This window comes from Mytilus edulis, chromosome 6 (genome assembly GCF_963676685.1).
Source record: "Mytilus edulis chromosome 6, xbMytEdul2.2, whole genome shotgun sequence".
Classification (NCBI taxonomy): Eukaryota; Metazoa; Mollusca; class Bivalvia; order Mytilida; family Mytilidae; genus Mytilus; species Mytilus edulis.
Window position 1 is genome coordinate 50,314,548 of NC_092349.1, and position 11,513 is coordinate 50,326,060.

Below are 11,513 nucleotides of genomic sequence, written 5' to 3' on the forward strand. Positions count from 1 at the left end.
TACAGAAAACTAAACCCGAATACATAACGCCCAGATATAAAAGATCGAAAGTGAAAAAGGTACAAAGTTGTACAGCACTGAAGATCAAAAGTTGAAAAGGTTTTGCCAAATACGGCATTGTTTTTATGCCCGGGATAAGAACATCCTTATTATATAGAACAATTCATGCAATTGCAAACAGTAAATTTTAACAAATGAATATGAAAGAGATATACATAATGAAACTGAAGTATTAACTAATTACAGAAAACTAAACCCGAATACATAATGTTATTAAAGTTTAACACAGAATAGACACACCCGAATCAGTCCAGGCGTCAACGTAATTACAAAAATGTGACGTCACATACGATGGCGAAAAGGTAAAAACGTTATGCCACATTTGAATTTATGAAATTTAGAAACAGCATGACGTCACATATGAAAAACTATCAAAGTGAGATAGAATTAGGATTGATTTAAGATTATATCAGAACTAAATACTGATAATTAATTTAAACAAAATGCATATTGCAATACTTATTAATAGCAATTAACTGTAATATATATATGTTCAGTTTGTTATGAATCCAACTTCAAACGTAAATAATCGTACAAAATTTAATATAATTAATAAAGGTGGTGATTAATTTTTCTATCCGTAACACCTAAATATAATAAAAAGACGTCAACACATTTGACAAAATCCGATGAGAATTACAAATATAACATTAAACATGTAAACTAGATACATGAATTTGGGATAAACAAGTACAGAAACACGTCTTATAGTAATGCGAATTCACAATCAGCAAAACAGTCACAATCGGGAATAAGTCACGTTTGGTAATTAAAAGATTAGACGACATAATGACAAACCACAATCTACCATGTGGTAAAAATGTCCTTAGCTAGTTTGGTTAAAGAGACATCATATGGATCCACCAATTCGTGATGGTGTCCATAAAATTTAGAAACCGTTATTAAAGAACACCCTTTCTTTTGAAACAGTAACCCAATTCCAACTTAAAGGGCAAAACAGAGAGTTCAGTCCCTAACATTTAATAATAAATTTAGTAAAAAGTAAATGATTTTACTATATTTAGCAAGACTCAAGGACTACCAAAGATAAAAGAGGCAAAATAAAAGGAAAAACTTAAGCAATTGATATCTTTTTAACATTTTGCAAATTATAAGGTTCTCTGGCAACACATGACTTACTCACACTTACTTACACATGGATAACTCATACAAGAATAAAATGGCTCCAGATGTCTATCAATTTAATATTGAAGATTAAGTTTAAGTTTATTTCGTCTATTTTATTTGGCTTAAAGGGCTTACTCGTTCATTGCGAAGTGCTTGTCTCTAACAATTTAATCTAGTCATAATAGATGAAAAATGTGACCGACTTAAAAAAAAATTGCAACAGAGTTATTTTTGGTATTTGTCAATTCAATTATCAAAACAGACAAAACGTCTAGTACCATTTTTCATATTTTTCCTGTCTGTTTTGATTATTAATTAACGCTTTGTGATTCAACAAAAATCTGATGTTTCATCCTAAAAGTTCATGTTTTAAAATTAAAAAAAAAACAATATTTTTATTATGTCATTAAATAAAAACTTTATAAAGAACACCTAAATGTCAAATAAACTTGATGCAATATTTTCCCCTCCAATTGCAAGTTATTTCAAGCATAACTGTCAAGTTTTGTCTCAGTCAGAACTATAGTTTCAGAGAAAATCACTATAATGTAAGGCCATATCCTACGGCAATTTCAGTCCAATTTCTTCGAAAAATCCTAATTTCAGTGTATCATTATAAAATGCAGTGTTGACTAATATCTGATCATAAACTCATGATATATGCATTCAAACAATTAAATAGAATACAAAAGACAACTTTAAGATGATAAACAATTTTATTGCACCTTTTAGAGTTCATTTGAAGGTCTGTTTTGGTCTGTTTTGGTCCATTTTTCCTCCTTCCTTTTTCATCAAAACTTGATATCTTTTGTCTAAAAAATAAAACAAATGTGATTATTTTCCCACAAAAATGAAATAAATGTAATGTTAAATCAATAATTAAAGTGTTTTAGCTGAAAGAACTGTCTCTATAAATGTTAACAGTCTACACGGAAGTTTCTATAAGCCCTTATGTGTAACTTGAGTTTTTGGTCTGTTCCCCTAGTGTGAGAAATAACGGTTCCCTTTCAGTCAATCATTTATTGCTACTGGTATCAAAGTCTTTTTATTTACTCATAACAGTATATTTCTAATAGATTTACACAAAAAGTCCACTTTCTTGTATTTTACATTAGAAAATGGGGAGAAAGAGTAATAAAAAAATACCTCAAAATGTTTTTAAAAAGGGTTATGTCCCTTGGAATGCTGGTACAAAAAATAATTGGTAAGAATTATAAAGTTTAAGTATGTGAGACTGGATTCTGATGTGTATAAATCCAGGACAAATAAGTGTTTAGATGAGTTATTGTCTGTGCAAAATGTAGACGGCACAATGGCAAATTGTAAACTTTTGCGGCCAAAACAAAAAAAAAACATGATGATAGTTGATACATACTTTAATGCTGAAGTTTCATCTGCAGACCAATTCACATATAAGATTTTTCAACAGAATGCTCTTCAGAACATGGTTAACACTGAAATAAAAAATTCACATGTTGTATAAACAAAACAAAAACTGTAAGGGTAATTAAACACATTAATCTAAATACAGCTTCGTCTGTCCACCCATTTGACTAAGAAAACACCCGTAAACCCCCATTTCAATGCAATTTTACCTCAAACGTACTTTCTGTGTCTAAATCCATTCCGAATAGTCCATGTTTACAATGTATGAACTGGTTTATTAATAACTTTTAAAAATGAAAGTACAATAGGGTCACGAGTGCACATTTAGTTTCCCTAAATAGGTGTAATACCACCATTGATTTTTCCCTATCAGTCTTTGTTAAATTGGCACTTTTAAAAAAATCGTACAGTATTTACCTTTATTTCAACCAAAGAAATACTTTGCATGTGTAAAGTTCAATCTTTTCCAGTGATACAGTGAAAATTTCACACTACATTTCATTGCATATAAGAAAGTAACCACCGCCGAGGGTAGACAACCCAATTTTTACACTGTTATTTACTGGTTACCTGCTTTGGTAACTATGTAACCTTAACGTTCCAAAATATTTTATAAGACCATCAAATAAAAAAAGAATGATGCTTTCAGACACCCAACATACATATTTACGACTCAGAAAAATTTAAGTGCATTGAAATGCAGGGTTAATTTTCTACAACTGTCAAATTCAAGGGAATATTTTTTTAGGCCTACTTTCGTATGCAACCGGATGTGACGTACCATGATTTGGTGGTATTACACCTAAACTGTTGTAAACTTTTGCTTTGAAATGATTATTTTCCTCATAAAATATACTCCAAGTTTTTCCCAATTCTTTACTATATGCCAAATCTTCTTATTTTTTACCCAAAGAATCCATGTTCCGACTAAGATATCTTTGTAGACTCTTTGTATGATACCAAAAACCCTGTTAGAATTGAAAAATACTAAAAATGATTCTGTAGCATTTTGTTTTAAGGCTTTTTTTATCATTATTTTTTTTTTTTTTTAGGTCAAATGATATTTTGACTAGACTTATTACGCCTAGGTCAAGTTACAATTCTCGCAGTCTCAGAAACGACAATGTATCCATGATCATAATACAAAAAAAAGATGTGGTATGAGTCTCAGAAACGACAATGTATCCATGATCATAATACAAAAAAAAGATGTGATATGATTGCCAATGAGACAACTATCCACAAAAGACCAAAATGACACAGACATTAACAACTATAGGTCATCGTACGGCCTTCAACAATGAGCAAAGCCCATACCGCATAGTCAGCTATAAAAGGCCCCGATAAGACAATGTAAAACAATTCAAACGAGAAAACTAACGGCCTTATTTATGTAAAAAAATGAACGAAAAAAAAATATGTAACACATAAACAAACGACAACCACTGAATTACAGGCTCCTGACTTGGGACAGACACATACATAAATAATGTGGCGAGGTTAAACATGTTAGCAGGATCCCAACCCTCCCCCTAGCCTGTGGCAATGGTATAACAGTACAATATAAGAACGAACTATAAAAATCAGTTGAAAAAGGCTTAACTCATCAGATGGACAAAAAATACAAGTGGACGTGGCCGGGTACTTATACATCCCGACACAAAAAAACACAATTAACAGATCTGAGAGTACTCGCAGTTATCTGACAGCTAGTTCAAAGCCAATAACAACTAATAAAAAAATCATACATCGAAGACTAAACCTTTGTCACTATTGATATAGAACTAAAATACAATTGGTTATGTAATAAATTATCTAATGTAATTTCAAAAATTCATGAAACGGAAAATTAAAAGTTTAAGGAGAAAATTTTTTAAACGATTTTGTCTGATTGTTTTGTCGTATTTGAAAAAAATATATTTAAACATAATAACAATAATTAAGAAAATATTTTCAATAAATTACTTATTGTTATATCCTTTGTTGTATGTTTCCAACAGATATCAATTATGTCACATGCTTAATCAATTTTGAGGTAAATGGTCCGATTTCCTATGATTTAATAGAATACTGCATACAGTCATTGATTAGTTATGCAGCTTGTTGTACGTTTCAGATCAAAGTGCAATCTATCAAACGTTCTTATAATTCACCAGTGCAGTATCAAAACTATCATCTCATTTTAATTAGCATCTATTCTTTTATATATTTAATGTATTGAATATTACACGAGTCTATTTATAAAACTTCACAAACAGATGTAAACATGAAATCCGCTCCATTTCGCTGTTATAAAAACTAAATATTTGTATAATTGTTTACACATGTTACATAGAAATAAATACATACGATTTTTTGGACAGAAAACCCATTTTATATATATTTGGACCTTTTATTGGATTTTCAGTTTTTCAAAAATATGACAAGGTTGTTATTTCTCTACCTCATTGTCAATGTTTGCTTTTCTGTAAGGCTTTTAGACAAAACAATATCTTAGCTATCTAAACAGAACATTTAGGGTTGTGGCATTTTATTTGTTATTTTTACCTGAAGGAGTTCGTGATATATATGATAAAGTATATATAATTCAAACAATTATAAGCAATCCCTATCTTAAATGTAAGAAAACATAAATTGAAATATTGCTCAATACGGTGATGTACATGTAGTATCGTTTGTTCTGAGAATTGACTAATCGCGTACAAGATAGATTCACTGTATATCGCTATTTTGGATTGTACATTAGCAGTACACAATAGTTCTATTTCTGTAACTCAATCCGCAAAGTTTAGACAGAATTGCAGTTTATGTGTATGGGTTTATTTGTATGAAGAAAAGTAGGTGATGCATTGCATTATCTTAAATATTTTAACATGTTTAACAAATACCAAATATTTTTTTTTTAGACTTAATTTTTCAACTTAGCATTTTAAGGGGAGATTACTCTTATAGTAAATTGATCATACTCGTAGTTATTGAAAATTTTACTTGTATCAAGAACACAAGTTCGGTGACACCATTTTTTCTTCTTATTTCCTTAAAGCATATTATAAAACCTATCTTTTCATATTTAAAATTTCTATCTCATAGATTACTTTTCAACCATAAAAATCAGCTTGTTCATGTACAATCTATGTACATTAAGGAAATTTCTCACCACTTGTAATGGTGACCTTTACTTTTTATCATATTCTTGAAGAAAAGGTATGGTAAAATCGTCAAATTAACAAAGTTTAACAAAATTCTATCTGTGTTAATATATACCGATGAAAATGTCCATGTTTAGAAAAGAAGGACGAAAGATACCAAAGGGACAGTCAAACTCATAAATCTAAAACAAACTGACAACGCAATGGCAAAAAATGAAAAAGACAAACAAACAACAGCACACATGACACAACATAGAAAAATAAAAAATAAACAACACGAACCCCACCGAAAAACTAGGGGTGATCTCAGGTGCTCCGGAAGGGTAGGCAGATCCTGCTCCACATGTGGCACCCGTCGTGTTGCTTATGTGATAACAAATGCGGTAAATAGTCTAATTTAGTAGGTCACATTCATGAAAGGGAAAATACGGAATTTAGAAAATATCCATGTAATCTCAATTATTTTCCTTATGTCAACAATGAGCAAACCTAATATCGCATAGTAAGCTATTTAAGACTCTGAATTAAGAGTACATTTAGTTAAACAATTCAAACGAGAAAAATAACAACCTGATTGGCATGTAGTTCGTTTTATGGTTTGCTACGGAGCTCCTATAAATTCATAGAAGATGAGCAAAATCTAAAGGGGATTCGGCCGCACTCTCATTGGTTTTTCTAACCCTCTATGGATCTGTTATGATCAGACATTGAAATGATAAATCAAAACCTTTGATAAACGACGCCTATCATCATTTTCTCAAATTAAATCGATCTTGTCGTGTTTTATTTTTTTTTAGTTGTATTCTTCACTGTAACATCCATTTAATAGAATCTAGCTTATTAACAGAGTGATTTATTCAAAAGAAAGCATATAGTCATAATTCAGACTTGGAATTTTTGACTGGTGAAATATTTCAGCGAAGATGATGTTATCGGTGATAATTGTGGCTATATTGACTGCAGTTGGACTAGGTAAGGTTTATTTATAATTTTATATAACTTTTATTATGAAATACGTTTATTTATTCAAATGTCTATAAGCACTAGTAATATTTGTTTTAAATTGTAAAGGGTTCTGCGAAACCATATGTCTTGCTTGTGATTGCTGTTCTCGGAGTAAATCTAATGCTGCCTGCCAAACTGTTAAGTCTGTTATCAGAAAAATGATATGCTACTTCTAAATCTAAAAAAAAAACTTCTGTTTAAGTTTCATAACATATGGAAGATAAGTATAGTAGACTGTTTGTAAATGTGAACAGTAAAATACTATCTGAATATATTTTGATAATACATAGTCTTTGTATCAGTAGAATATTTAAAAATGAAAAAAAAAAAAATACTGTCTTTTGACCATAGAAAAGCATATGACCAAATTTCATGAAATTTCAAGCTTGTTTAGCCGATTAAGTGAACTTAAATGAGTGACGCAGACCACGCCATTGAAGCTTAGTCTTACTTACTCGACAAAATGTCGAATAGTCGATAAAAAATAGGATTGAATCATTGTATATAATGCATCAAGTGTGATACAATATTTCAGGAAACAGTTTAATTTTTAAATTTGCGAGGCAAGATGTAAAATAATATTCTTTTAATCTTAGCTTTTTTATCTGTTGACCAGTTGATTATTTTTATTTCTTCAACTTATGGTTCGTTCGATCTCAATTCTTCATTGTTCAAAATCAATCTAAATATTTTGACTTTCGTGACGTCACGAAAAATTGAGACAAAGCCTGATTACGTTACACTTATGAACACGTTTGTTTTGAGATCATTGTGAAAGTTTGTCTGACTGTCGTCAAAAAATCGTCAAAGAGAAGAAAGTTACCACCTTTTCTCGCGCAATACAAGTTATACATTCACGGAAGTTTAATTTGAAACATTAAATACGTTCGGTGTATCTCGCGTTTTATATCTAATAAATTAACTGTTTTGATTAAAAATATATCGTATATACGGAGCCCCGTTAGGGACATGCAAAGAAAAAAAATATGTTGTGCACACAAAATTATATATTGTGCGTACAATTTAAATACATTGTGCGCACAACTTAAATATATTGTGCGCACAACTTAAACATATTGTGCGCACAATTAAATATATAGTGCGCACAACATGATATAGTGTGCTTTAAATTCTTTGACCTTACACATGGTAACTGAAAAAGTTACGTTTATTTCGTCTGAAAATTGGTTTATTAACAGATGCGTTGGAAGCCTCCACGTTATATCAGAGTTTATTGGAACGGTTTGAAACAGACTTGGCAATAGAGCGATGATACTATCGAACCTATGTAGACTTTCTTGTAACAAATATAAAACTTCTATTTGCACTTATGCATTATACTTTATTTCTGAAATCTCAAGATTTTGTTTATGTTGATTGAAACAAGATTGACATGTTCCTCAATTCACGACTTTGATTGTGTTATGATCCGTCGACGATAGAAATGGTCATTATATTTAAAAGTCGTTACGTCTGTTCATCCGTCCGCCTCTGTTTATGGTAAATAAACTCATCATAGATACCAGGTCTAAATTTAGTATATACGCCAGACCCGCGTTTCGTCTACAAAAGACTCATCAGTGACGCTCAAATCCAAAAAGTTAAAAAGGCCAAATAAAGTACGAAGTTGAAGAGCATTGAGAACCAAAATTCCTAAAAGTTTTGCCAAATACAGCTAATGAGTTGGTTATAGTTTATGATAAAGTTTTAGTGTCATCAACTTAAATGAATAATGTGGTTTCTCTAAACATATCATTGAAAAGGTGTAGAGTAAGTCAAATCCACTGAAAACTGAATACACGTACACAAGCTTTTTTTTATCATTTAGGATGACTATGTTTGTTCATGATTAAGTATGGTTTTGACCCAAAATGTAATGTTTGTTATTGAAAAGAAATTCACCATGAAGTTGTGATCAAATAGAGATAAAACTGAGTACATGTATAAATCAGAAGATGCAATATGAGTGCCAATAAGACAGCCTTCCATCCATATCAAAATTTATCAAAAGTTAACAATTATTGGCTTTACATTTTTTAGTACGTTCTTCATTACGGAGCGTCGGCTCACACCAAACAGCAAACATTAAAAGGCCCAAAATGACTATAACAAAACGATAAACATATATGAACCACACCAAACGACAACCACTGAATAACAAGTTTCCGACATAGAACAGTATGCTAAGTATTATTTAGAATTTTTAAGATTTGTGTACAAATGTTGCAGGTCAAGTTATAGTTTCATTCTGATTAAAAGAAAAGAGAACAAGAGGTCACTGATAGTATCTATTTTTGAACGATTTCATTTTACAATTTTACAGAATATTGTTCGTATTCATTATGAAACTAAAATGTTACGAAGCAATTTAGGAATAGTCAATGGAAATGTATTCCTCAGTGGTATATTTTGAAAACAAACGAAACAATTATGATTCAATTTTTTCAAATATGGTCCGTTTTGGGGCATCATTTATTCAAAAACGTGTGGCCCGATTGATCGCGATCGATGAGAGTACCAATGAGACAGCTATACACATATACACCATAGCTCATACAAATACGGGTTATATTCTTCTCATATATTTTATTTAAGAATTGAATCCTTCTTTTTGTAATTTCATTGGGGGTGTAAAAGCGTTGACCGAAGTACATTTTGTATGAAGCGCACAAGCGCTTTATTCTAAAAATGTGCGCACGGTCAACGCTTTTACAACCCTATGAAGTTACAAAAAGAAGTACTAGTATTCAATACTTATAATTACATTAATTTTTTTTTTTATCGAGGTTATGAAAATACGAATATTATCATTTTTTATATCTAATATTTAATTCACCTTTGCACTTTATTGTGGGACCTCGTGTTATTATGAATGAAAAGTTTTATTGAGTAATGCAATTGCGCAAGGAATAAGACGTGAAGTGCAGTTAGCCAATCAGAATAACGTATTATAGTGAAACATACATCTAATGTAATTATAATGGTATGATTGTATCATTGTGATTTTGTTACCTATTCTGACATCGGACAAGGACTTCTTTTAATTGATTGTTACTGTCGGTATTGCTGGGGTTTTTTTTTATCTGCATTGGCTTGAGGTGTAAAAGGAAGGTTGAGATCTCACAAAACATGTTTCACTCCACCGCATAGTTGTGCCTGTCCAAGGTCGGGAGCCTCTTGCCTTTGTGTTGGTCTTCTATGAATTTCAATTTTAGTTTCTTGTATATATTTTGGATAGATAAAGGAAGATATGGTATGAGTGACAATTAGACAACTCTCCATCCAAGTCACAATTTATAAAAGTAAACCATTATAGGTCAAGGTACGATTGTTACATGTAACACGTAGCTTAGACTCAAGTGAAAACTGTTTTCCTAATTTGTGGCGAACAATATATTTAAATTGTGCGAACAATATATCTAAATTGTGAAGACAATATATTTAAATTGTGCGCAGAATTTATTATTTCTTGCGGACCATATATTTTAGTTGTGCGCACAATATATATATTTTTTCTGTGCATGTCCCTAGTGTGGCTCCGTAGTTTGTTAAGTATTCTTGTAAGTTATTAACAAAAATATTTGAAAGATATTCGTACAAAATAGTTAGAATTAAAACATTCATTAATTAGACAAAACGCGCGTCTGGCGTACAAAATTTAAATCCTTATATCTATGATGAGATTATCTAAACTATCCTGAGTCAAGAAATACGGTATCACACCACATGCATATACTTTACAGGTTAGACATATCTTAATGATTATTGTTACCGCAGGTAATCTGCTTGATGATGTATGGATTAAGACTAAAAACAGTGGACGCATTAGTGCCTCCAAAACTCCAAGTAATGTAGATAAGTATACCAGTTTGTCAACTTACCAGATATTTCCTGCAGACAAAAGGTTTATTAAATTCAAAATTAAAGCATGCACCGACGCTTTTGTTCTACTGTCTTCTGCTAAAAATCTACTGTCTCCAGACTTTTATGAAATATGCATCGGTGGAAGATCTAATAAAGTAATATTTCTACGTAAACGTCGAAATGGGTCTAAAGTTCCGGAAGAACATTGTTTTGATGCACCTGGTTTATTAAACTGTTCGGAACACAAGACGTTGATAGTTGAATGGGAAGTATCAGGAAGGATAACTCTAACGGCAGAAACAGGAATTTTCATGAATTGGACGGACACCTCACCAATACATATTCAAGGTGTAGGGCTCATGACCGGATGGGGATCTGATGGAATGTGGATTGTGGAGCATTCTTGTAAGTTATTTTAAAAAACAATTGGTTTGAAAAGTATCAATGCAAGATGTTCGTTCAAAATACTAATATATACAAGGAAGACGGTCACTGATATGAACAGTGTTTGTAGACAAAACGTTCATCTGGCATACACATTTTTAATCCTGATAGCTATGATGAGTTCATTAATGATAAAGTGAAGAAAAAAATATGAAGGAATGAAAACGAATCGTTATTTCGATTTTTGTTAAGTCATACTTGTACTTATTGATACAATATGTAGTCTCAATATTAATTATGAAACATTATTTAAGGAATGACTGTAATATTTTTTTCTATCTATGAAGAAATAACATAAAAAATTTGGTGCACACTGAATAACGCGCGTAGCGGGTTATTTAACAGTGTGCACCACATTTTTTATGTTATTTCGAATAGACAGAAAAAATATTACAGTCATTTCTTATAATTTAATTCTAAATTCCATCTTAAACCGTAGAAAACCATGAAAAAACATTGATGACGTCACGGTCACAT

The 11,513-nt window shown here is 31.1% G+C and overlaps 1 long non-coding RNA gene across 1 annotated transcript; it reads right to left on the bottom strand.

The window, feature by feature from the left end:
• Positions 1-1,661: 1,661 nt before the first annotated feature.
• LOC139529117 (uncharacterized) lies at positions 1,662-3,378 on the bottom strand. The gene is made up of 3 exons (XR_011665752.1): positions 2,992-3,378; positions 2,564-2,642; positions 1,662-2,000 (listed from the first exon to the last, which is right to left on the bottom strand). It is a non-coding gene; the product is annotated as an uncharacterized lncRNA (long non-coding RNA).
• Positions 3,379-11,513: the final 8,135 nt, after the last annotated feature.